Source organism: Leopardus geoffroyi, chromosome X (assembly GCF_018350155.1).
Source record: "Leopardus geoffroyi isolate Oge1 chromosome X, O.geoffroyi_Oge1_pat1.0, whole genome shotgun sequence".
NCBI classification, from domain to species: domain Eukaryota; kingdom Metazoa; phylum Chordata; class Mammalia; order Carnivora; family Felidae; genus Leopardus; species Leopardus geoffroyi.
The window spans coordinates 123330678-123357553 of record NC_059343.1 but is presented as its reverse complement, the minus strand read 5'-3'; the positions used below and the strand labels follow the sequence as shown (position 1 = coordinate 123357553).

Below are 26876 nucleotides of genomic sequence, written 5' to 3'. Positions count from 1 at the left end.
AGAAAATCATAGGGAAGGGGCACCTGGGTGGCTCAGTTGGTTGAGTGTCCGACCTCAGCTCAGGTCATGATCTCACCGCTCATGGGTTCGAGCCCCACATCAGGCTCTGTGCTGACAGCTCAAACCTGGGGCCTGCTTCGGATTCTGTGACTCCGTCTCTGTCTGCCCCTCCCCTGCTTGCACTCTGTCTCTCTCTCTCAAAAATAAGTGAACATTAAAAAAATTAAAAAAAAGAAAATCATAGGGAAGAGAAAATACATTTAAAGTACTGCACTTAAAAAAATCCACATATAAGCGAACTGCATAGTTCAAGTTCAAACCCGTGTTGTTCAAGGGTCAACTGTAATTGAATTCTCTTTTTTTGTTAACATCACAGCATTTCAATTTTGACTCTTAAAGTTTTTGCTCTTAGTGGGTTTCCAGTATAGTCAAAGCAGACTTTCTTTTTGTATTTGCAGTCAGCCAATTACAGGGGTATTTATGTCATGACAAACCTTAAAAGATGAGTTGAAAAGCAGTTTGGACAAGGCTATGTGTTCATCAGGACACTGCAGTGAGGCATATACAGGATGCCTTTGTTAGACAGTATGACTTTTGGAAGATTGGCAAACTAAGGAGTAATATTTAAACTATTTTATTCTATTTTTGTTATGTTTTTCTTTTACATTTACTGTTTGCTTCTTTAAAAAAAAACACTTTATTGAGGTCTGATTGACATACAAAAGGCTGTATACATTTAATGTAAAAAGCCTGATGAGTTTGGAGACAAGTATACACTGGTAAAACCATCACCATAATCTATGCTATAAACATATCCATTACCTCCAAAAGTTTTCCCACTACCCTCTTTATTTAGTATTTTTTATGATAGGAACGCTTAACATGAGATTTACCCTCTTAGCAAATTTTTAAGTATGCAACACAGTGTTGTTAACTATAGGCCCTAGGCTGTACAACAGATCTTCGGGACTTACTCATCTTGCAGATCTGAAACTTTATACTCTTTGACTAATAACTCCCTGTTTCCCCTCACCCCAGCCCCTGGCAACCACCATCTAACCTTTGCTTCTATGAGTTTCACTATTTTAGATTACTTATTATAAGTGGTATCATATAGTATTTGTCCTTTTGTGTCTGGTTTATTTCACTTAGCATCCTATCTGCCAGCTTCATTCATGTGGCTACAAATGGCAGGATTTTCTTCTTTTTAAGGGCTGAATTATATTTCACTGTATGTATATATCACTGTTGTGAACTGAAGGTCTGTGTCCCCCACCCCCCAAAAATTCATACTTTGAAACCTTAACCCCTAATGTGATGCTATTAGGCGGTGAAGCCTTTGGGAGCTAATCAGGTCATGAGGGCTCTGAATTGGGTCTGTGCCCTTATAAATGGGACCCCAAGAGAGTTATTTTGCTCTCTGTCTGACATGTGAGGATAGAAGTTGTTGGTTATCTGAGACCTGGAAGACGGCCCTCACCAGAATCCAACCATGTTGGCATCCTGATCTCAGACTTCTGGCCTCCAGAAATGTGAGAAAGAAATTATTGTTTAAGCCCCCCCCCCCCAGTTTATGGTACTTTGTCAGAGTATCCCCAGCTGATGACGACAATCACATTTTCTTTATCCATTCATTTAGGTTGTTTCCATACCTTGCCTATTGAGAATAATGCTGCAGTGAACATGGAGGCACAGAGATCTCTTTGAGATCCTGATTTCAATCCCTTTGGGTATATACCTAGAGGTGGGATGGATGGATCATATGATAGTTCTATTTAATTTATTGAGGAGCTTCCATACTGTTCTCCATAGTGAACATAGTGGCTGTACCAACTTATGTTCCCACCAACAGTATACAATGATTCCCTTTTCTCCACATCCTTGAAACCACTTTCTGTCTTTTGTTTTTTTAATAATAGCCATCCTAACGGGTCTGAAGTGATATATCTCATTGTGGTTTTTTAAAAATGTTATTTATTGGGGCGCCTGGGTGGCTCAGTTGGCTAGGCATCCGACTTCGGTTCAGGTCACGATCTCACGGTTTGTGAGTTCGAGCCCCGTGTCAAGCTCTGTGCTGTCAGTTCAGAGCCTGGAGCTTGCTTCGGATTCTGTGTCTCCCTGTCTCTCTGCCCCTCCCCCACTCCTGCTCTGTCTCTCTGTCTCTCTCTCAAAAAATGAATAAATGTTAAAAAATATAAATAAAAATGTTTATTTATTTTTTAGAGAGAGGGTGGGGAGGGGCAGAGAGAAAGGGGAACAAAGGATCCAACGTGAGCCCCGTGCTGAGAACAGACTGCCTGATACGGGGCTCGAACTCAAAAACCGCAAGATCACGACTGGAGCTGAAGTCAGAAGCTTAAACAACTGAGCCACCCAGGTGCCTGTTATTGTGATTTTGATTTGCGTTTCTCTGATGATTACTGACATTGAGCACATTTTCATATACCTGTTGATCATGCGTACATATTCTTTGGAGAAATGTCTATTTAAGTCCTTTGCCCAGTTTTTAATTATTTGCTTTTTTTGCTATTAAGTTTCAAGGGTTCCTTATATATTTTGGGTATTAGCTCCTTATCAAATATAGAGATTACAAATATTTTCTCCCATTCTGTAGGTTGAAAATGTCTTTTAATTTTGTTGATTGTTTCCTTTGTGTGCAGAAGCTTTTTAGTTTGATGCAGTCTCACTTGTTTATTTTTGTTTTTGTTGCCAGTGCTTTTGGTGTCCTATCCAAGAAGTCAGTGCTGAACCCAAGGTCTTGGAAGCTTTTTCCCTATGTTTTCTTCTAAGAGATTTATAGACTCAGGCCTTATGTTTAAGTGTTTAAACCATTTTGACTTACCCCTGTGTAGGGTGTGAGATAAGGGTCTAATTTCACTGTTTTGCACATGGATATCCAGTTTTCCCAACACCATTGATTGAAGATGGTGTCCTTTCCCCATTGTATACTCTTGGCACCCCGTGGAAGGTCAGTTTACTGTATATGCGTGGGTTTTTTTCTGGGCTCTCAATTCTGTTCCACTGGTTTCTGTGTCTGTTTTTATGCCAGTATCATATTGTTTTGATTACTGTAGCTTGTAATATATTATGAAATCCAAAAGTGTGATACCTCCAGCTTTGTTCTTGCTCAAAATTGTTTTGGCTATGTGGAGTCTTTTGTAGTTCCATACAAATTTTAAGATTGTTTTTTCTATTTCTGTAAAAAATGCCATTGGGATCTTGATAGGGATTACACTGAATCTGTAGATTGCTTTGGGTAGTATGGCCATTGAAACAATATTAATTCTTCCAGTCAATGAACACGAGATGTCTTTCCATTTATGGGTGTCTGTTTTAGCTTTTGTTATCAGTGTCTTATAGTTTTTAGCGTACAAGTCTTTTACCTCCTTGGTGAAGTGTATTGCAAAGTGTTTTATTCTTTTTTGATTATAAAAGGAATACAAGTTCATTGCTGACATTTGGGAAAATATGGCAAAAGTGGTAACAAGGAAAGATCACTAATCATTGCTAAGGGTCCTATGAAAAGAAGAATCATTTTAGCATTTTAGAAAACAACTTTTAGCTCTTTTGCTATGCTGTGCAAACCATGCTCACACTCCTAAAAAATCAGCCCTCTTGATGCACTGTAGTAGTCACTTGTAATATTTCTTCAAGGCACTTACTGAAATCTGTAGATATATATTTATTTGCACATTTATATGTTGGCTAAAACTGCCGCACGAGAATGTAAATGCCGGGAGGACAGGTCTGTGCCCTTGCTCACCATTGTGTCCCCAGAGCCTGCTAGACTTCCTGCCACATAATCGGTGCCTGATAAATATTTATTGAATAAATGGATTATATATATACATATATATGATTTCAAATCATATAATTGAATTTTCTTCAATTAAAACATCACAGCATTTCAATTTCCACTGTGTTTTCAAAGTTCTTGCTTTCAGAAGTTTCCCAGTGTATTCAAGACAGACTTTCTTATTACATTTGAAATAAGCGAAATGGTGGAGATGTTTATATATTGTGAACATATATGTTTAAATTGAGATTATATTTGGGGCGCCTGGGTGGCTCAGTTGGTTAAGTGTCCGATTTCAGCTCAGGCCATGATCTCACGGTTTGTGGGTTCCACCCCACGTCGGGCTCCGTGCTGACAGCTCAGAGCCTGGAGCCTGCTTCGGACTCTGTGTCTCTCTCTCTCTCTGTTTCTCCCCCCACTCACATTCTGTCTGTCTGTCTCTCTCTCTCAAAAATAAATCAAGCTTAAAAAAATGTAAAGAAATAAATTAAGATTATATTTTAGTACTATTTTGTACCGTTTTTTATTACTTTACCCTATACTGTATGTTACTTAACAATATGTTATATTTCATAAGTATTTTTCTTACAATCCCCACAGTTTTGTCAGATGATTTTTGATGGCTGCATGGTAGTTTTCCTTATAGATAAACAGGCCAAGGTTTCCTTACTGTGTCTTTGGTGTTACCTATTTATACTGTTTTCAGCATCTTGCTCCTGTAAGTACCACTGTATGTTACGCATACTTTCTTGGAGACAGTTCCGATATGTCTACTGAATGATTGGAAGTTCTAGGTCAAAGCGAATGAATTTCTTTTAAGGTTCTTGTTATGTCACCACAGTGCACTTCAGAGAAATTGCACGAATTTACATCGTCATCCACAATACATTACGGGAGTGCACTTAACTCTGCATGCTCACAAACCTCACATAATTCTCTTTACTTTTGTCAATTTTGTAGATAAAAATATTGTAGACAAAAATATTGTTTGGTTTGCATTTCTTTGTTTACTAGCAAAGGCATACATTCTTTCTCTCCTTTCCTTGCCTCTGTTCTTTCTTCCATCCTTCTCTCCCTTTCTCTCTCTGCTCTCCTCCCTTCCTCTCCCTCTCTCTTACTCTCTGTCTCTCCCTGTCTTTCTTTTGTCATTTCTGTCTGTGTCTCTTGCCAATTTGTTTCTTCTGTTGGGGTCCTTTTTCCTGTATATTTGTAAGAGCTCTTAACCTATTAAGGGTATTGACCCTGTCACATATATTAAATCTCCTAAATCTGGCATTTCTCTTTTGTTTTTCCTTATGCTCATGTTGAAATAAATAAATTTAAAACTTTTGTGTAGGCAAAACTAGGAGTCTTTTTCTTTACAGCTTTTACCTACTTATGCTTAAAGAACTATTCCTTCCCCTGAGATTAAGCATTCACCTAAATAGTGCCCAGCTTATTTTACCCCAGTGGTTAAGCATTTCACATTTAACTATTTAATTCACAGTTATGGGGTATTTATAATGGTGTGGAGGAAGAAAAATAATTTTCCCTCTGCCCTTCTAGGTTCTTGGCTGAGAGCCCCCTGTAATAAAAGACAGATTCACAGGAGAAAATAAACAATTTTAATTACATGCATGCACATATGGGAGTCCCACAAAGATATGCGACTCAAAAGGTGGCCAGACTATTGAGGTAAATATACCATCCTGAGATACGGAAAGGGATAGGGGCCTAGGGTTTCGAAAGTGTGGGGCAGAGACAACTCAAAGGAAGGTGAGAAGTGAAAATGTTTCCTAAAGAAAATTTGCCCTGCCATGCAGATAAGTCTCTAAGATGAAAAAGGGATCTCTGGTAATAGCTCTCTTCTTGGTACAGGCTGCCTTTCTAATGTAAATTTCCTTTACAAAAGGGTCCCTTCTACTGTTTTCAGAGCTCCTCCTGTGTCTGCAGTTTCTCAAAATAATTAGCTCAAAATAATCCTTATGCCAAAGTGGCGTATTTGGGGGTGGCATATTCTGCTCGCTTAAGAACGTATCGTACAAGATACTGATTCGTTTTTTTCCTCATTTTAAACCAATTCTACCAACTCTGTCCAAGCTCCTCACTCACTTGGACTTCATATCCCTCTTACTAAAGTGGAAGTTTCTTCCTCGCATTCTAGAGGTTTTATTGTGAATGGGATATTCTTTTAACATTGTATGTTCTAACTTGTTATTGCTGGCATACAGAATTACTATAAGTCCTGTACATTTATTTTATAACCACCTAACTGAATTATCCTTGTAGTTCTTCGAGTTCATTCACTTGCATTCCTAAGTAGAAGTAGAATGTGATATATCTCCATTTAATATGGTGTGAGCATTTCCTCATTGGCACCCTATTACTTTAAGAAAACCCTAAGGTTAATGTTTGCATAAAATTCTGCTGTATGAGATACACTAGAGTTAAAACATTTTTTGGTTCTTTAAGTTTATTTCTTAATTTAACTCTTGATTTTGAAATGATTCCAGATTTGCAAGAATTTGCAAAATAGCACAAAGAATTCTCATGTACCTTTCATCCAGCTTCCTTAAATGTTAACATCTTACATAATCACAGTACAAGTATGAAAGCCAGAGAAATAACATGATGCAATATTATAAACCAATCTGTAGACCTTATGCAGAATTTATCAATTGTTCCACTAATACCTTTTTTTTTTTTTTGGCTCCAGGATCAAATCAAATGTCTCCTTTGTCTTTTCTGATTTGGGACAGTACCTTAGTCTTTATTGTTACTGATTCTGAAATTTTGAACAGAACTGGCCAATTATTTTGTAGAATGTTGCTCCATTTTGTTGTCTGAGGTTTCCTAGGTTAAATGCAGATTTTGCATTTTTGGCGAGGATACCACAGAAGTCATGCTGTGCCCTTCTTAGGGTCTCCTGTCAAGAGGTGCCTCATGTTGATATGTCCTGATACCAGTGATGTTAATTTTGATCGTTGTTTTCCAGGTTTCTTCACTGTGGAGTTACAATTTTTCCCTCAGTAATTATAAATATCTTGTGGTAATATGTTTTCAGACTATGTAAATATCCTGTTTCTCGTTATACTTTTATCCACTAATTTTAGCATCTGCTGATGATTTTTCTTGAAACAATTATTACCATGGTGTTTGCTAAATGATAATTTTCTGTGTCCATCATTCCTGCTATATTTATGAATTGAAAGAGCTCTCCTTCCTCTCTCATTTATTTATTCAATCGTGTATTTATCTCTCAGTGTGGCCTCAGTGTGGATATTTATTTTATACCTTGCTCTTTTTCAGGTTCATCTTGTACATTTGCTGTGCCTGCACATTTCTCCAAGGAGAATGGTATTTAGAAGTCAACATATGGGCACTAGGTATGCTCATTGCTACTGGGGCCATTGACTCTAGGTCCTCTCAGTGCACAGAGCTGGGAAATATATGTATGTATACACAGATACACACACATATATGCATTCAGATGCATATTGTATGGCCCGCTAAGGCAATGTCTTTATAATCACATTGTACTAAGAATAGTTATTGGGGGGTGCCTGGCTGGCTCAGTTGGTGGAGTGTGCAACTGTTGATATTGGGGTCATGAGTTTGAGCCCCATGTTGGGTATTAGAGATTACTTAAAAACTAAAATCTTAAAAAAAAATAATACTTATTAGGAACTCATGGATGTGGATTTTATTTTTTAAAAACGTTTATTGATTTATTTTGAGAGAGAGAGAGAGAGAGGGACTAAGCAAGGGAGGAAAGAGCGGAAGAGAATCCCAAGCAGGCTCCTCACTGTCAGTGCAGAGCCCAACGTAGGGCTTGATCCCATGAACTGCAAGATCATGACCTGAGCCAAAATCAAGAGTCCCTTGCTCAACCGACTGAGCCACCCAGGCGACCCTGTATGTGAATTTTAAAAGATGACTTCCTGGGACACCTGGGTGGCTCAGTTGGTTAAGTGTCTGACTTTGACTCAGGTCATGATCTCACGGTTTGTGAGTTTGAGCCCCACATCGGGCTCCGTGCTGACAGGTCAGAGCCTGGAGCCTGCTTCAAGTTCTGTGTCTCCCTCTCTCTCTGCCCCTCCCCTGCTCATTCTTTCTCTCTCTGTCTCTGTCTCTCTCTCTCTCTCTCTCTCAAAAATAAACATTAAAAAATTTAAAAGATGACTTCCTGACACCTATCAAGATGGTCATATAGCTTTGATTGTGATGTGATGAATACTATTCACATGTTTTTCTAATTATCAAACACCTATGTACACCTAAAGGAAAACCTGCCAAGTCACAGCAAACTAGTCTTTTAGTGTGTATTATTCTTCAGGAATTGCTTTGCTAATACTTTATTTAGAATTTATGCTTCTATATTCACAAATTAGGTTTTTAGTTCTCGGTTTTGGTGCTTCATCAGGTTTGGATATCCGAGTTAAGGTCGCTGTATTAGCTTCCTGTGGCTACTGTAGCAACGTTATGTATTCTCTGGTGGTTCTGAAGGCCAGAAGTCTGAAAGGAAGTTGTCGGTGTGATGGGTTCCTTCTGGTAGCTCTGAGGGAGCACCTGTTCCTCGCCTCTCTCCTGCCTTCTCGTGCTTGTCGGTAATCCTCAGTGGTTCTTGACTTGTAACTGCATCACTCCAAGCTCTGCCTCTGTCTTCACATGGCCTTCTCCTGTGTGTCTCCCCATGTCCTCTCCTCTTCTCATAAGGATGCCAGTCACTGGATTTAGGACTCGCCCTAAATCCGGAATGATTCCATCTTGAGATCCTTAACTAATTACAATTGCGAAGATTCTACTTCCAAATAAGATGACAGTCCGAGGTTCCAGGTGGAAATGAATGGGCGGGGGCACTAGCTAACCCACTATCGTGGCTCAAACTAAGTGGATCAAACTTTTACTTTATTTTATTTTATTTTTTACAATTTGGAACGAGTGTGAGGTCTTTACATACTACGTTTCTGCCTTTAATTCACTGACACTTAGGTACCATATTCTCGTTTTTGGTACTCCTGTATTGTTTAGGCTATTGAGCACCTCAACCATCTTTATAGTTTTTCCCTTGGCTAATTGTGTTTTCTCATATATAAATCTATAAATCACATGTAATCATATGATTCAAAAGTGTTTATATGTTAATCTATGCAGCAGGGTATGTTTGTGATATAGATAGATACGGTTATAAATATTGGCATCTGGCGATAAGCTGACATCTGGTGTGTAGTACTAACTTCTTATTAATTGATTTATGTTCATAATTGCTTTATGCAGACTACATAAATACCGCTCTCATTTTTATTTAAAAAATTAACCTTACATTTGTGATGGCTTTAATAGGGATTAAAGTGCTGTAATCAGCTCTCATCATATTAAAGAGCTGCTATTTTCACTGTATACCATGGAAAAGCACCTCAGCTTTCACTCCTGATACCATCCCCAGAGGGGCCATTCGAGCTTGTAAGGATGAGGTGAATTTCAACAGGCACAGACGTCTTCCTCCAGACTTAGGAAATAACCTGAAGAATGCCAAGAAGATCAAAAAGCGGGAGTTTGGCAAAGCTCTGCAAGGAGCATGTGGGGCAGAAGGGGGAAATGGGAGGGATAGTCAGTGGACCAAGGCCAACTTGGAGGGTGGCCATTCTGTGAAGGGTTTGCAGAAGGGGAGTGTAAGCCCCTACCTTCTCTTGCACAGACCACTTGAATGTTCTAAATCTTTTCTGCCTTTGGTGTGGTTTATATCCAGCCTTGTTAGCAATGCTGGTGACACTTCCCCCGCCCCAGAGGATTATGTCCAAGTTTATGGCCTTAAGCTCAGGAGACTAGAGGAGAGAACAAGGAAATACAGGAGACAAACCCACGACTCCTAGAGGCTCATGTAGCCAGGGAGGGTATTTAATTCAACCTACCTGAAATCCTCCTGAACACAAGAGGACCAGTCAAGGTTGAAAAACTGAGTCACATACTTTCTTGGAACATTCCTGCTCCACTTTTTAAAATAAATACATGGCAGGTGCTCAATTTATGTTTGATGAGTAAATACTTCTTGACGTCCGCCACAGTACCCAGCACAAAGCTGCACACAGTAGTAACTGGCCACCATTTTCTTCAGCAACCCACTGGTTGCTTACCTGAGTTATCTCACATAATGCTCACAATAAAAGCAGGTGACACCAACCTCAGAAGCTACTGTGTGGCTAAAGTGATATAATCCATGTAAACCACTTACCATAGTGAGTAGCTATGATAAGACAGATTTTATAGAGGAGGAAGTAGAGGCCCGGAAAGGTTAACAAACAACTTGCCCCAAGTCATACAGTTAGGAAATAATAGCGCTGGGATTCCAGCCTGACTTTATCAGGCTCAAAGCCCATGCTTTCCCCAGTGTCCTATGCTAGAGGGAGATGGGTTAGCCAGTATGGAATAAAGAGACTCTTTAAAGGCTCTCTACCCCGGGAGTACATTAAGCCGCTTATTTGGCTGCACTATTTTGCTAATTAATTTGGTACTTGCTTAAAACCAATAAAAATGATTATGGTGAAGTTTTAAAGTTTCCAGAGGAGAGATTGTTTACATCTGGCACACTGGAGCAAGCAAGGGAGAGGAAAAGAGCTAGAGGAGAAAGGAGGCAGAGACCTTCACTGTAGTGCCACGTGCCTGTTTTTCAAATTAGGCATTCCAAAGTCTTCCATCGGAGCAGTTTGCTGTGTCCATCTAGGCAGTTTTCCACTGTGTGGAAAAGACACAAAAGCTTTTGTTCATCATGAAAGAATTTTCTCATTCCCACCTACAGTAATTGCCAAGAATGAAATCTGTTACAGTCATTCCAAAGAAGAATGATTGTCTTTCTTTGCGTTAACGCCACGTAGTAGATTCAGGGCCAACTCGAGATGTTGCAAAGGCAACAGCTTCCTGTGGGGGTCAGTGGCGCTGTGGTTTAAGAGCTTCCTTTTAGATCAGTTCTCTCTGGGGAGGGTCCAGGGTGTTTTAGCCACCATAAAGAACTGTGTGCTTTTGAACAGGGCCATACACCTTCCTTGCTTCTTAGATTTGAAGTCTGAAGCCCAGATAGAAGGGATTTGCTCTGTGTTGGTCACACAGCCAGTTAGTGGTAGACGCGGGACTTGAACCCAGATCTCTTCACTTCTGTGGGAAAACTGAATGGAATCCGACCTCACTGAGGAATGTTGAAGGATGTTAGGGGGAGCCGGAGGAGGAACCAGTAAAGAACTGTGAAGAACAGGAGCACCTGGGTGGTTCAGTCGGTTGAGCGTCCGACTTCGGCTCACGTCACGATCTCACGGTTCGTGGGTTCGAGCCCCGTGTCGGGCTCTGTGCTGACAGCTCGGAGCCTGGAGCCTGCTTTGGATTCTGTGTCTTCCTCTCTCTCTGTTCCTCCCCTACTTGTACTCTGTCGCTCTCTCTCACAAACATAAATAAACATTAAAAATTTTTTACAAAGAACTGTGAAGAACAAAATGTCAACTAAGCCTGATAATTATGAAAGAGTATGTCAGAGGCAGTGCTGTCCGGGTAACTACTAATGTACATTGAATATCTGCTGCTTCCTCAAAGTGGGATGATGTAAAACAACTGTAGCTTTAATTTCATATAAATAGAGCTGAAGATCCACTACGGCTTTGGAGCCGCTTGCCCGCTCCAAAGTGTGTGCGTGCAGGGTATTTGCTCTGCTCAACAGCACAATCAGCTCGTTCTATACTTAGGGTTCTGTAGGCTCCTTTGGGTCTCAACTTTTGTTTTCCCTTCCTCCAACACGTCCAGGCTAGCTCATTGCACTATGGATGGCCTTCTCACTAATTGCCTGTTTTCTGTTAAGGAGCCAAGAGATTTTTCAGGTAATGAGGCAGGGGTCCTTTTGAAACAAAACATAACCAAACACATCTTGCCCCAGTTTCCCAGCCTCTAGTGTCCCCTTGGTCATGTCATCTGTGAATTGGGAATAATATTACTGTTTTCTTTTGGGGGGGGGGTGCCTACCATCCCTTGATGGATACTGGGGAGTCCTCACTCACTCAAGAATTTCTGGATGTTGGGAAAAGTGACACATAGGCACCAACGTGTGTTGTGATAGGCTGAAAAAAATGTCTCCTCGAGACTTTGGGCCCTAATCCCTGGAAACTGTGTTGCCTTATTGGAAGAAAAGGTCTTTGGAGATGTGATGAAGTGAAGGATCTTGAGGTGAGGACATTATCCTGGATTATCTGGGTGGGCTCTAAACACAGTCACATGTATTCTTATAAGAGGGAGACAAAGGCGGTGCACACAGAGGAAGAAGGTGATGTGAGATACGAAGACGGAGCAGACAGAAACGTGAAGGCTCTAGTTTTGAGGATTGGAGCGATGGGGCCAGCAGCCAAAGAATGCCGGCAACCGCTAGAGACTGAAAGAGGCTAAGAACAGCTTCCTCCCCAGAGGCTCCAGAGGCAGTGTGGCCCTGCTGGCACCTTAATTTCAGACAAGTGACACCGATTCCAGACTCCGAAACTGTGAGAGCATAAATTTCTATTGTTTACGCCCCTGGATTCCTGGCAGTTTGTTACAGCAGCCGTAGGAAACTAAAACAGTTGGTTACTCACAAAGGAACCCACAGCAGGAGTCCCAAGGAGAAGGGCTCAGGTTCCCGTTAGGGGGGGAATGGCAGCTTCGGGTGCTTGTTGTCATGGGGAGTGGAGCTGGGGTGGGACTTTGTGCGTGGATGCAGGGCCTTTCACGGTTTGAAATCTCTGCTGGGGGACAGAGCACCTGACTCACTCAGATATGGGGCAAAAGGGAAGGGAGGGATGGGGCTTGAAAGCTCTCAGCTGCCAAAAATCAAAATGTAGTTGGATGCTTCATTTCCCACAACCAAATAATTGTGTGTCAAGTTAAAACAGTAAAGTTTTGAGAACAGGGCTTGGAGAGCAGGGCTCAGCACAAATTGATTGCTAATAAATATTACCCATTATCATGTTTACCATTTGAAATTTTTTTAATGTTTATTTATTTTTGAGAGAGAGAGAGAGAGAGAGAGAGAGAGCGAGACAGAGCGCATGAGCAGGAGAGAGGCAGAGAGAGGGAGACACAAAATCTGAAGCAGGTTCCAGGCTCTGAGCTGTCAGCACAGAGCCCCATGGGGGGCTCAAACTGACGAACTGTGAGATGGTGACCTGAGCAGAAGTCGGACGCTCAACCGACTGAGCCGCCCAGGTGCCTCTCATGTTTACCGTTTAAAAAAATCCCTTCTTTTTTTCCGTTTCCCAAGCCGGAATTGGAGTACTCACGAGACCGGTTCTGAAACTCTGCGTGCCTGCGCTACACTTCCTCTCCAGGGTGATCTCATCAATCCCTGTGCCTTTCAGCGTTACCCAAATTGACCTCTGCCTCGGACCTGTCCCCACGCTCCACACTGCAAGATCCAATTCCCTGCTCACTGTCTCTCCACGGACGTCTGACAGGCATTTCAGTGTCCACAGGTCTCCTAAACCGACCCCATGGTCTTTCCCTGCAAAGCCCCTGCCCTCAGGTCTCCCCACCTGATGCAATCACGCTGCCATCCTTCCTGTGTTCCAGTCAGGAACCCAGAAGTTACCCATGGTGCCCTACAACCACTCCAATCATCAGCAAGCTCAGCCGATTCCATCTCCTCTCCGTCGCCACTGACTACTTCATTTCAGCCCCTTCAAGTGCACCGGGCCTGGAAACTCCATCCAGAGCCCCCAGGGAGACCTCCACACCAACTCTGAATCTCTAGTTCAGTGTTCTTGGCTGTATTTTAGAATCACCTAAATTCTAGAGTCACCTAAATTATTCGTCCATGCCCCAGACAAAGGTGGTCAGAGTCTCTAAGGTGGGGCTCAGCCATCAGAAAATTTTAAATCTTAGGTGATTCCAAAATGCAGCCAAGGAGGAGGACTGCTGTGTTGGACTTGAGGTGAGAAGCTTTGTCTTTTCCTTCTTTCTTTCTTTCTTTTTGTAACTTAGAAAGTGCTTTATTTTATTTTTATTTTTTAAAATTGTGGTTAAAAAACAGAAAACATCAAATGTGCCATCAATCATTTTTTAGTGTATAGTTCAGTAGTATGAACAATATCATATTGTTGTTTAACAGATTTCTAGAATGTTTTCATCTTGCAAAATTGAAACTCTATACCCATCGAACTGCAATTCCCCATTCTACCCTCCCCACATCCTCTGACAGCCACCATTCTACTTTCTGTCTCTGATTTTGACTACTCTAAGTAGAAAATCACACAGTAGAAGTAGAATCACACAGTATTTATCTTTTTGTGACTGGCTTATTTCACTTAGCATAATGTCCTCAGGGTTTCATGTTGTAGCGTGGTTCAGAATTTCTTCCTTTTTGAAAAAATTGTTTTATGTTTATTTTTGAGAGAGACAGAGCACAAGTGGGGGAGTCGCAGAGAGAGAGGGAGACACAGAATCTGAAGCAGGCTCCAGGCTCTGAGCTGTCAGCACAGAGCCCAACGTGGGGCTCAAACTCACAGACCGCGAGATCATGACCTGAGCCAAAGGCGGACGCTCAACCGACTGAGCCACCCAGGCGCCCCTGGACGTATTTTCAACAGTCATACTATGGCCAGTGGCTATTGATGAGTCTAATCCAGCATACTGATGAGTCAGATGCCAGTTGCAGATAATTCTCTATCTCTTCCATTCCCGAGTCGTTGTATCCACTTACGTCTCATTAGAAGTCACAGTCAAATTAGCTTTTGCAAGAAAATAGTCTTGTGAATATGAACAACTGGCAGTTTTAATACTTAAGCAGGGCATGCAAGCATTACACTTCAAAGAAGTTTTTATTAATGCATATTTTCTTTTCTCTTGCATCTCACGAAAATACAATAAAGAAACAAATGTTCCTCATGCACCTCCTTGTTATTATGCACTAAGCCATATTCGAGGGGCGCCTGGGTGGCTCAGTCGGTTAAGCGCCCGACTTCGGCTCAGGTCATGATCTCACGGTTTGTGAGTTCGAACCTCCAGGCTGGGCTCTGTACTGAACAGCTCGCGAAGCCTGGAGCCTACTTCGGATTCTGTGTCTCCCTCTCTGTCTGCCCCTCCCCCGCTTGCTCTCTCTCTCTCTCTCTCTCTCTGTCTCTCAAAAATAAATAAATAAACGTTTAAGAATTTCCTTCCTTTGTAATGCCGACTAATATTCCATTGTAGGTAAACTGACTGCCAACCAGTTGTTCAAAGTAGTTGTAACACTTTACACTCCTCCAGCGGAATATGAGAGTTACAGTTGCCACAGAGATATTCTCAAGGAGGTTAAGGTCAGTGAGTTCTCTGCAGTAAGTATAAAATGTTCTGTTTAGATCTATTTATTTTTTGTAAGTTTGTTTTCAGTTTCTTTATTTATTTTGAGAGAGAGAATCCCAAGCTCAGAGCTCAAGCCCATGAATGGTGAGCTCACGACCTGACCTGAAACCAAGAGTTGGATGCTTAACCGACTGAGCGACCCAGGCGCCCCTGTTCTGTTACATCTAATGAATGAGTATATTCTGGATGATCTTGGGGACCCCACATAAGTGAACTGTGATACATGCCTTCCTTGTCTGTTTCAGCACTGCTTTTGGTGATTGTGATGAACAGAGATGGCAGCGTTTCTTAAACTTCAGACCAGGGGGCATATTCTCAAGAGTCCACAAATATATTCTTGGGGTCTTCATATTTTCACGTCTGAAAAATCACCATTTAATTTAACCCTTACAATCACCGTATAAGGTAGATCGTACTGTTAAGCATGTTTTACAGAAGAGGAGACAGAGCCAGAAAGGGGGAAATGATTTACCTAAGGCCACACAGCTTGTAGGTGGTAGAGTCAAGACTCAGAACCAGGTCTGATTGCAAAGTACTTTTTGATTATAAAGCACTAACTAGTAAACTACCTTTATGAGGACGGTTCTTGTTCATTGTTTTTTTTTAACAGCTTTATTGAGATATGATTCACCTACCATACAATCCACCTGTTTATAACGTACCATTCGTTGTCTTAATACATGCACAGAGTTCTGCAGTCTTCATCTAAATCAATTTTAGAATATTTTCATGATGACCAAAAGAAGCTCTGCACGCCATAATCATCACCTTCCAATCTCCTTATTCCCTGACTAGCCTTATGCCACCACTAGTGCCTTTTGTGTTTATAGCTTTGCCTATTGTAGACATTTCATGTAAATGGAATCATAATATGTAGTCCTTTGCAACTGGTTTCTTTCACTTAGCATGATGTTTTCAAGGCTCCCGCATGGTGTAGCATGTATTTGAATTCCATTTATTTTATGGCCAAAGAATATCCCACATTTTATGTATCCATTCACCAGTTGGTGGACATTTGAGTTGTTTCCACCTTTTGGCTATTGGGAATAATGCTGCCAGGAACATTCGTGTATGAGTTTTTGTGTGAACGTAGTTTTCATTTCTCATGGGTATGGACCTAGGAGCGGAGTTCCCATGAGAAATGAAAACTGCATCTGCACAAAACTTGTTCATGAATGTTCGTAGCAACGGTACGCACATGGTCATGTGGTAACTCTATGTTTAGCTTTTTGGGGAACTGCACATTTTTTTCAAACTGCTGCACCATTTTACGTTCCCATAAGCAGGGTATGAGGGTTCCAATGTTTTACAATCTCATCAATACATGTTATTAGCTTACTTTTTACTTATCTATATCCTAGTGGGTGTGAAGTGGTATCTCATTTTGGTTTTGATTTGCATTTTTTTGGTGGCTAATAATGTTAAGTACCTTTTTATATGCTTATTGACCACTGGTGTATCTTCTTTGGAGAAGCATCTTACAGGTCTTTTGCCCACTTTTATTTATTTATTTATTCATTTATTATTTTTGTTATTTTATTTTATTTTTTTATCACTTTATTTAATTTATTTTTTTAGTTTACATCCAAGTTAGTTAGCATATAGTGCATCAATGATTTCAGGAGTAGATTTCTTTTTTTTCTTTAAATTTTTTTTTTTTAATGTTTATTTATATTTGAGAGAGAGAAAGAGAGAGAGAGAGAGACAGAGTGTGAGCCGGGGAGGGGAAGAGAGAGAGGGAGACACAGAATCTGAAGCAGGTTCCAGGCTCTGAGCTCTGAGCTGTCAGCACAGAGCCTGACACGGGGCTTGAACCCACAAAACGTGAGATCATCACCTGAGTCGAAGTCGGACGCTTAACCGACTGAGCCACCCAGGCACCCCTTCAGGAGTAGATTTCTTAATGTCCCTTACCCATTTAGCCCATCTCCCCTCCCACAATCCCTCCAGTTACCCTCTGTTTGTTCTCCATATTTAAGAGTCTCTTATGTGTTGTCTCCCTCCATGTTTTTATATTATTTTTGCTTCCCTTCCCTTATGTTCATCTGTTTTGTCTTTTAAAGTCCTCTTATGAGTGAAGTCATATGATATTTGTCTTTCTCTGGCTGACTAATTTTGCTTAGCATAATACCTTCTAGTTCTATCCACGTAGTTGCAAATGGCAAGATTTCATTCTTTTTGATTGCTGAGTAATACTCCATTGTATATATATGCCACTTCTTTATCCATTCAACCATTGATGGACATTTGGGCTCTTTCCATACTTAGGTTATTGCTGATAGTGCTTCTATAGACATGGGGGTGCCTGTGTCCCTTCAAAACAGCACACCTCTATCCCTTGGATAAATGCCTAGTAGTGCAATTGCTGGGTCGTAGGGTAGTTCTATTTTTAGTTTTTTGAGGAACCTCCGTACTGTTTTCCAGAGTGGTTGCACCAGCTTGCATTGCCACCAACAGTGCAAAAGAGATCCTCTTTCTCCACATCCTCGCCAACATCTGTTGTTGCCTGAGTTGTTAATGTTAGCCATTCTGACAGGTGTGAGGTGGCATCTCATTGTGGTTATGATTTGTATTTCCCTGATGATGAGTGATGTGGAGCATTTTTTCATGTGTCGGTTGGCCACCTGGATGTCTTCTTTGGAGAAGTGTCTATTCATGTCTTTTGCCCATTCCTTCACTGGATTATTTGTTTTTTGGGTGTTGAGTTTGATAAGTTCTTTGTAGATTTTGGATACTAGCCCTTTATCTGATATGTCATTTGCAAATATCTTCTCTCATTCTGTCGGTTGCCTTTTAGTTTTGTTGATTGTTTCCTTCGATGTGCAGAAGTTTTTATTTTGATGAGGTCCCAGTAGTTCATTTTTGCTTCTGTTTCCCTTGCCTTCAGAGACGTGTTGAGTAAGAAGTTGCTGTGGCCAAGATCAAAGAGGTTTTTGCCTGCTTTCTCCTTGAGGATTTTGATGGCTTCCTGTCTTATGTTTAGGTCTTTCATCCATTTTGAGTTTATTTTTGTGTATGGAGTAAGAAAGTGGTCTAGGTTCATTCTTCTGCATGTCGCTGTCCAGTTTTCCCAGCACCACTTGCTAAAGAGAGTGTCTTTATTCCATTGGATATTCTTTCCTGCTTTGTTAAAGATTAGTTGGCCATACATTTGTGGGTCCATTTCTGGGTTCTCTATCCTGTTCCATTGATCTGAGTGTCTGTTCTTGTGCCAGTACCATACTGTCTTGATGATCACAGCTTTGTAGTATAGCTTGACGTCTGGGATTGTGATACCTCCTGCTTTGGTTTTCTTTTTCAAGATTGCTTTTGCTATTTGGGGTATTTTCTGGTTCCATACAAATTTTAGGATTGTTTGTTCTGGTTCTGTGAAGAATGCTAGTGTTATTTTGATAGGGATTGCATTGAATACATAGATTGTTTTGTGTAGTATTGACATTTTAACAATATTTGTTCTTCCAATCCATGAGCATGGAATGTTTTTCCATTTCTTTGTGCCTTCTTTAATTTCTTTCATAAGCTTTCTATAGTTTTCAGTGTATAGATTTTTCACCTCTTTGGTTAGATTTATTCCTAGGTATTTTATGGTTTTTGGTGCTATTGTAAATGGGATCGATTCCTTGATTTCTCTTTCTGTTGCTTCATTGTTGGTGTATAGGAATGCAACTGATTTCTGTACATTGATTTTATATTCTGCCACTTTGCTGAATTCATGGATCAGTTCTAGCAGTTTTTTGGTGGAATCTTTTGGGTTTTCCATATAGAGTACCATGTCATCTGTGAGGAGTGAAACTTTGACCTCCTCATTCTTTTTCCCACTTTTAAATTGGGTTGTCTTTTTATTATTGAGTTGAAAGAGTTCTTTATATTACCTGGATAAATTTTGGTTATGGATATATGACGTATAAAGTTTTTTCTCCTGTTCTGTGCATTCATTTTTGTCTCTTCACTTTCTTCATGAGGTCTGTTGAATCACAGGGTGTTTTGTTTTCCTGTTTGTTTAAGTTTTAATGTTTATTTATTTTTGAGAGAGAAAGAGAGAGGCAGTGCAAGTGGGGGAGGGGAAGAGAGAGAGGGAGACACAGAATCTGAAGCAGGCTTCAGGCTCTGAGCTGTCAACACAGAGCCTGACACAGGGCTCTCAAACCCATGAAGCATGAGATCATGACCTGAGCCAAAGTTGGACACTTAACCAACTGAACCACCCAGGCAGCCCTAAATCACAGGGTTTTAATTTTGATGTCAATTTATCAAATTTTCCTTCTACTGTTTTGGCTTTTATTGTCATACCTAAGAAACTATAGCCTATTCAAGTGTCATGAAGATTTTTGCCTGTGTTTCTTCTAAGAGTTTAACAGTTTTAGCTCTTATGTTTAGGTCTATGATCCATTTGGAGTATATGATGTGAGGTAGGGGTCCAAATTCATTCTTTTGTGTGTGGATATCCAGTTGTCAAAACACCATCTGTTGAAATAACTATTGTTTTCCATTGAATGTTCTTGACACTGTTCTCAATAACAAATATCTCTAGATATATGGGCTTATTTTTGGACTCTCACTTCTACTGGATTGATCTGTGGGTGTATCCTTATGCCAGTACCACACTGTTTTGACTGCTGACAAAGGCAGCAATTTCAGACTATAAAATAGAAAACTGAGGAGCTTGACAAAGACACTGGGAAAAGTTTCCTGGTAATAGCCAAGATGTGAATGGTCTTCAAGGTGCACAAAAGACAACTGTTGAAAAGAAGTGGGGTGATTAGCATCTCCATAGACAAACATAGTCACATTATCTTGGAAGAATTTTAGGTAAGACATCCAAAATATTAGGCAACAGTGAAATATAGGCAAGAACAGAATGAAACAAAGAATGAGAGTGGCTAAAGGGCAGGGCTTGGAGGAAACACCCTCTGCCTGCCATGTGTGCAGATGATGAGAAAGAATGGTGGGTCAGTTCAGGAAAGCTCTTGAAAGGGTTGTTGAGAAAATTCCCACTCTCTCCAACCAGACCTTCTTGGTTTACCCAGCACCCCCACCCCCAGGGAGGAGCCAGGAGTGATTCTTTGTGATGTCTAAGCTCACACCCACCCACCCAGCATATCCCCTACTGGCTGGGGCAAGTGCCTAACTGAACAAACAAAGCCAAAGGGTGTGGCTCCTCATTGTACCACTAAGGGGTATTTTACAGTCTGGTCAGGAGCTCTGGAGAAGACCATTGGGAGGTTTCAACACGGCTAAAGTTACCAGGAAGCCAGAGGGAGTGAGCACAGTTATGAAACAACCAACACTAAGCACAAGACAATTAACCCCAAACACAAAAAAGAAGAAGAGAAAGAACCACTATCAACCCAGATCCACAGGGACTGGCAAGGTGAGACCACCTCACCCAATTCCCTCCTCTTCTTTCCCTTTGATTCCCCTCCCCCAAGACTCCCACCCTTTCCTTGCCTGGCACAAAACTCCACATTAACCTGTGCCCCTTCTCATGAAACCTTCCTTTCCATTCAGTCCCCACCTTCTTCCTCCAACCCATTGCCCTTCTGGAATCACCCTGTTGCCCTTCCAGGTAAACAAGATACAGAGGGGAATAAAAAGACTGCTTTGTGGAAAGTCAAGAAAAAAATCCTCTCATATTAGTACAACAATTCCAAGGAAGGTGAAGAGAGTGAAAAAAGCCAAGAAGTTTCGGCCTTTTACAAAAATTGAGTAGTAGCCTACACTCAGATCACTGAGTTCAGGCCCAGAAGACCCTGCCAAATGACAATCCTACAAGGTCTAACACCATATGGAACAGAGATGATGATGATTAAAATAAAATCGACAACCTTTGAGAAGCCTCTTATTCCAGGAGGTAGGGGTGTGTGTGTGTGTGTGTGTGTGTGTGAGAGAGGAGAGAGAGAGAGAGAGAGAGAGAGAGAGAGAGCTATGATCATGAAGAAGAAGGGAAATAAGGGAAGAGAAGAGACAGGTTGTGAAAAGGGAGAAGGTGAAGTTCTGGAGAGTTGGGGGCCCACAGTGACAGGCCCACAAGTTAGCCAGACATTATGGATAAAGACTGGCTGAGAACTGAACACTGACGCAAAATTTTCATTCTTAACATTTAACCAATAAGCAAGGAGGAAAAAGGGCTTTGTGTTTGTGTGTGTGTGTGTGTGTGTGTGTGTGTGTATGTGTGTGTGTATGTGTGTGTGTGACAACATCAGTGTTTAGATTGCCAGAAACTGAATGGGGAGAGGTGTGATATATGTTGGGTGAAAGGGTCACCCCCTAATAAAACATAGACAAAGAAACCACCTTTAGGCCACCTACTTCACAGCAGTGTTTCCTTTCCCTCATACTATGCAGGAAGCAACTAAATGCCCTCAGAAGAACCTTAATTCATCCTAATAAAAATTATTGACAGCATTCCCAAGGACTGTTTAGATGGTGTTTAGATGCCACAAGCCCACTATAAATTAGGTGACTTTCTAGCTAAGAAAATTTGGGATGGAGCAGTGTCCTATCAGGTTAAGGAAATCTTTCTCCAATCATCAGCTGATTGTTAAGCTAAAAGAAGAGAGACTTTAGTGGCTACACACAACAAAGAATATAGATTTACAGAATTAGTTCAGAAAAGTCACCAAACCACCAAACAACAACATATCCCAATAACTGGATATCTGCATGCAAAGAAGTTAATCTGAAACTCCTTCACACCATATACAAAAAATAAATCAAAGATCTAAATATAAGAGCTAAAACTAATTCTTAGGAGAAAACATTTTGTAAATATTCATGACCTTGGACTGGGCAATGGTTTCTTTTTTGGTTTAAATTTTTTTAATGTTTATTCATTTTTGAGAGAGACAGAGAGAGAGAGCGAGAGCTAGCAGGGATAGGCAGAGAGAGGGAGACACAGAATCCAAAACAAGCTCCAGGCTCTGAGCTGTCATCACAGAGTCTGATGTGTGGCTTGAACCCCCAAACCGTAAGATCATGACCTGAGCCGAAGTCAGACACTTAACCCGATGAGCCACCCAGGCACCCCAAGGCAATGGTTTCTTATATATGACACCAAAAGCACAAGCAACCAAGGAAAAAATAAAGTAGATGTCATCATGATTAAAATCTCTGATGCACTGTAATTTAAATCTTCGGAGAAAATACTTGCAAATCATATATATCTGATAAGGATCTAGCATCCAGAATATATAAATAACTCTTTAAACTCAACAACAAAAAAAAAAGACAGAGAAGTCAATTAAAGAAGTGGGCAAAGGATTTGAATAGGTATTTCTCCAAAAAAGATAGAAAAAGGACAATGAACTCATGAAAAGATGCTCAATATCACTGGGCATTAGGGAAATGAAAATCAAAAGCACAGTTAGGTACCGCTTCTAGATGCTTCTAAACATAATTAGGTACTGACTAAGATGGCTGTAATTTTTTTTTAATGGAAAATAACAACTGCTGGTGAGGATATAGAGAAATTGGAACCCTCATACATTGCTCTTTGTAATGTAAATTGGTGCAGCCAAGGTGCAAACCAGTTTGACAGTTCCTCACAATATTACACATAGAGTGGCTATATGGCCCAGCAAATCCAATCCTAGGTGTCTAACCAAGAGAATGGGAAACATATGACCACACAAAGACTTGTACACAAGCATTCATAGCAGCATTAGTCATAATAGCCAAAAAGTAACAACCCAAATGTCCATCAATTGAAGAACAAATAAACAAAATGTGATCTATCCATACAGTGGAATGTTATTCGGCCATTAAAAGCAATGATGTACTCATACATGTGACAACATGGATAACCCTCGAAAGTGTTAGAAAGTTAAGTGAAAGAAGCCAGACATGAAAGACCACTGATTATATGATGTCATTCAAGGTATATAGCCAGAAAAGGGAATCCTACAGAGGCAGAGAATAGATTAGTGTTGCTTAGGACTGGAGTGGGGGAGGGATGAAAGAGGGTAGAGGGAACGAGAGCTAAATGGTACAGGGTTTCTTTTTGAGGTGATGAAAATATTCTGAAATCAACTGGAGTGACGGTTTACCAGATCTGGATATATTAAAAACCATTGAATTGTCCACTTTAACGAGGTGAATTGTATGGGGTGTCAATTACATCTCAATAAAGCTGTTATAAAATCAACAGGAAAAAATCTCCAGCAAGAGTGCACTCTATTAATTTAGCTTGGTCTTGTGCCAAGGGTCTGGTACATCCAGACTGATGGTCCCACTGGACTGTTCCCGATGGGGAAAGAAGACATTTCCAACGAGGAAATTGGGATGCTAGTACCAAAAGATGGAGGGATGGATGCGTAAACCCCTCCCAAGAATTATAATTTTACTTGCAATAGAATCCTAACATACTACCATGGACTGCCAGGCCCTGGATGACCCGTTTCCACCTGCCTTTCCAATGTCATCTTCTACTATTCCTTCTTTTCCTCTTTCTCCTCCTTGCTGTTCCTCCGGCAACCTAAGCTCCTTCCTGCTTCACAGCATTTTTATCAGTTGTTCCCTTCACCTATGATGCTTTCCCTCCAGGTCTTCGCAGGGCTTCCTCCTTCTCCCCATTCAGTTCTCAGCTCAAAGGTCATCTCGAGAGATGCTTTTTCTGACCACCCTCCTTCCAGTTGCTTGCCAATCTGCTATGTTGTCCTCATAGTCATCTGTCATTACTTGATGACATTTCTATTATGCTTCTGTGTTTATTTCTGTCTACCCTTCTCCCTTGATAGAATGCAGATGCCATGAGATCAGGGCCCATGTTTGTTCCATTCATCATGATAGTCCCAACATCCAGCATGGGGCTTAGCACATGGTAAACCTCAGGAAGTGTTTGTTAAATGCATAAATAATTTAAAGACCCAAAATTTACTAAAGTGAATTTTCTACACCATACGCCATCACAATTTTTGGACATGGGCAATGGAAAGGAAGATGGGTGGTGAACAGAACCATGAAGAGAGAAAAAATTAGGATGTCCATAACTTGATCATAATTGTTTTATGGAGAGATAGTACCAGTATTTCCCCAAATCCATAAAGAATAGAAATCAGTGCTCTGAATGGGACCTGGGCAGTCATCTCTGGGATGCTGTGGCTCACCACATTCTTTCCCTCTTTAGTTTCACACTGTCAGGTACAATCCTCTGTCTCTGTCTCTATAATATAGATGCATCTAATAGGGAGCTCATCGAAGCTCTGGCAGCTGTATGTTTCTTCGTTCCTGAAAGCACTCATCTGTTATCATTGTGCATGGGCCAACTCCAATTCCTCTTCCTTTTCAAAAATCTTTCCAGTTTGCCGGGTATCTGCATGCCCCAAGATTTGGTTGCCATCCCTCTCTTGGAGGCATCTGTCTTCTGTAAGCTTCTACCACAACAGAGTTATAGTGTCTAGGGCAGCCTTTGAAATGGTTACTTACGCGTGTCTCAGAGGCTCCAGCCAAGCTGAGAAAGGCAATACAAGAAGGTGTGTGACAGATGACAGATTGCTGCTGCTGAGTTGGTCCTGAGTCCCTGGCCAGCCCTTGGTGCTGAGTGAATGAGTATCATATGTCCCACCTGCACCAAGGGAATTGCAACACATAAGCACACTAATTCATGGCCAGTCCAGAGCTGAATGTCGCCCTGCATTGCACTGCCTTCCTATCAGCAGCTTGCTCATGCATGAATAAACAGAGTTCCTGGCTCTGCTCAAACCAGGCAGCTCATTGTGAAGGTGGGAATGTGCTGGGGCTCTCTATTCTGAGAGGGACTTCAGGCCATCCAAACAACTAGAGGAATTGTGGCCTTGTTATGAATATATATTTTCATTCTGCTTTTTTATATTGTTACATAGGCATTTTCTATTACATATAATTTGTAAACCTATCATTGTCAAGGCTGTAGAATATTCCATCTAAGATAGTGGTTTTCAACCAGGGACAATGTTGTGCCCCAGGGGACATAGGCAATGTTCAGAGAATTTTTTTTTTAATGTTTATTTATTTTTGAGAGAGAGAGTGTGAGAGGAGGAAGGGCAGAGAGAGAGGGAGACACAGAATCCGAAGCAGGCTCAAGGATCCGAGCTGTCAGCACAGAACCCGACACATGGCTCCAACTCACGGATGGTGAGATCCTGACCTGAGCCAAAGTCAGCTGCTGAACCTACTGAACCACCCAGGCGTCCCTGAGAATTTTTTTGGGGGGGTATAATTGACATATTATATTGGTTTCAGGCATACAACATAACGATCAATATTGTATATATTGTGAAATGGTCACCACAAATAAGTTTAGTGACCATTCATTACCATAGAAAATTACCAAAAAATTCTGCTCTTTTTTTTTTTTTTCCTTTGATGAGGACTTTTAAGTCTTAAAGGACAGGAAAGTGGTGGTAAAGAGTAGCCCAGGTTTGTAAGGTCTAAGACCAAATCATTCCCTCTGAGGGTTGCTTCCCCCACCCCTTTGCCTTGATAGAGATGGATTAATTTGGTCATCTTGCCCTAGCTGCCCATTTCTGTCTTCAGTGTTGGATAGGAGTCCACGGAGGAGCAAGGCTTCCTGTGGGCAAATTCCTGGGGCCACTGGCCATTAGTTCTCCTCTTTCTCCCCCCTGAGGATTTGGCAGCCACACTTAGACCCATACAAGAGGCCCACTCTGGTCCCTATGCTTTAGAGGACATCACTTTGAGGAAGAGACAGTAGAACCAAAGAGATGTGCCTGCACAGGGCCCCTGGCCTCCTTCTAGACCACACAATAGATACCTGGGAAGCTGAAATTCCCTGCCTAAACAGCCACAAGCCTGTTTCCAGAGTCTTCACAAGCTCCTTTCTGAGGCCTGCCTTTCTGGGGACACACCTGCAATTGATGTGGGCACCTATGTGATTGAGGGGTGGCCAGAAGGCAGCTGTTTGCCATTTGGGGACAGTGGGGATGAAACTCACAAGCATGGGCTAGTAAGTCCACAGATGCAAGCGTGAGGCCCATCGCAGTGAGGGAGAGCCCAGAGTGAGGACTGAAGGGGGATATAGTTGGTGGGTCAGTTGCTGGAAGCTGGTATTCTCCATGTCACTACATTTAGGTGTAGAATTTTGAGTCTAAGAATTTTCCATTTGAGCCTGGCCTTCCATGTTGTTATGAAGGTACATTTGTTGAGGTAGAAGGATAGGAGTTTGTTATCTGTAAAGACTTTAGTAGAAAAAATTGGAGAATATCTTTCTAACCTGGGATTAGGCGAAAATTGCTTAGAGATGATTTTTTACAAAGCACAATCAGTAAAAGAAGAAAAGATTATAAATTGGACTTCATCAAAATTAAAAACTTACATTCTTCCAGAAACATTATTAAGAAAGTAAGAAGATAGCCTAGAGAATTGGAGACAGTATTTGCAAATAGGTTTGATGAGGAACTTGTATCCACAATCTAAATAAAACTCTTGCAATTCAATAATAAAAAGATAACCCAATTGACTCCATTAAAAATTTCAATGCAAAACATTTATGAATGGCTAGTAAGCCCATGAAAAGCTCTTCGACATCACTTGCCAGTAGAGAAATGTAAATCCAAACATAAGGATATGCCACCTCACCCCTCCTAGAAAGGCTCTAGTTCTTAGAAAGGAGAAATAACATGCCAGTGAGGATGCGCAGAAAAGGGAACCCTCATACATTGCCAATGGGGATGCACAATGGCCCAGTCACTTCAGAAAACAGTTCGGCAGTTCCTCAAAAGGTTAGACCTAGAGTTACCATGATTTGGCAAGTCCACTCCAA

General features: G+C 41.1%; 1 long non-coding RNA gene across 1 annotated transcript; it reads left to right on the top strand.

Moving 5' to 3' along the window:
- The first annotated feature begins 19297 nt into the window (after positions 1-19297).
- LOC123594314 lies at positions 19298-20947 on the top strand. Its single transcript, XR_006710746.1, has 2 exons — positions 19298-20489; positions 20685-20947. It is a non-coding gene; the product is annotated as an uncharacterized LOC123594314 (long non-coding RNA).
- The last annotated feature ends 5929 nt before the right edge of the window (positions 20948-26876 follow it).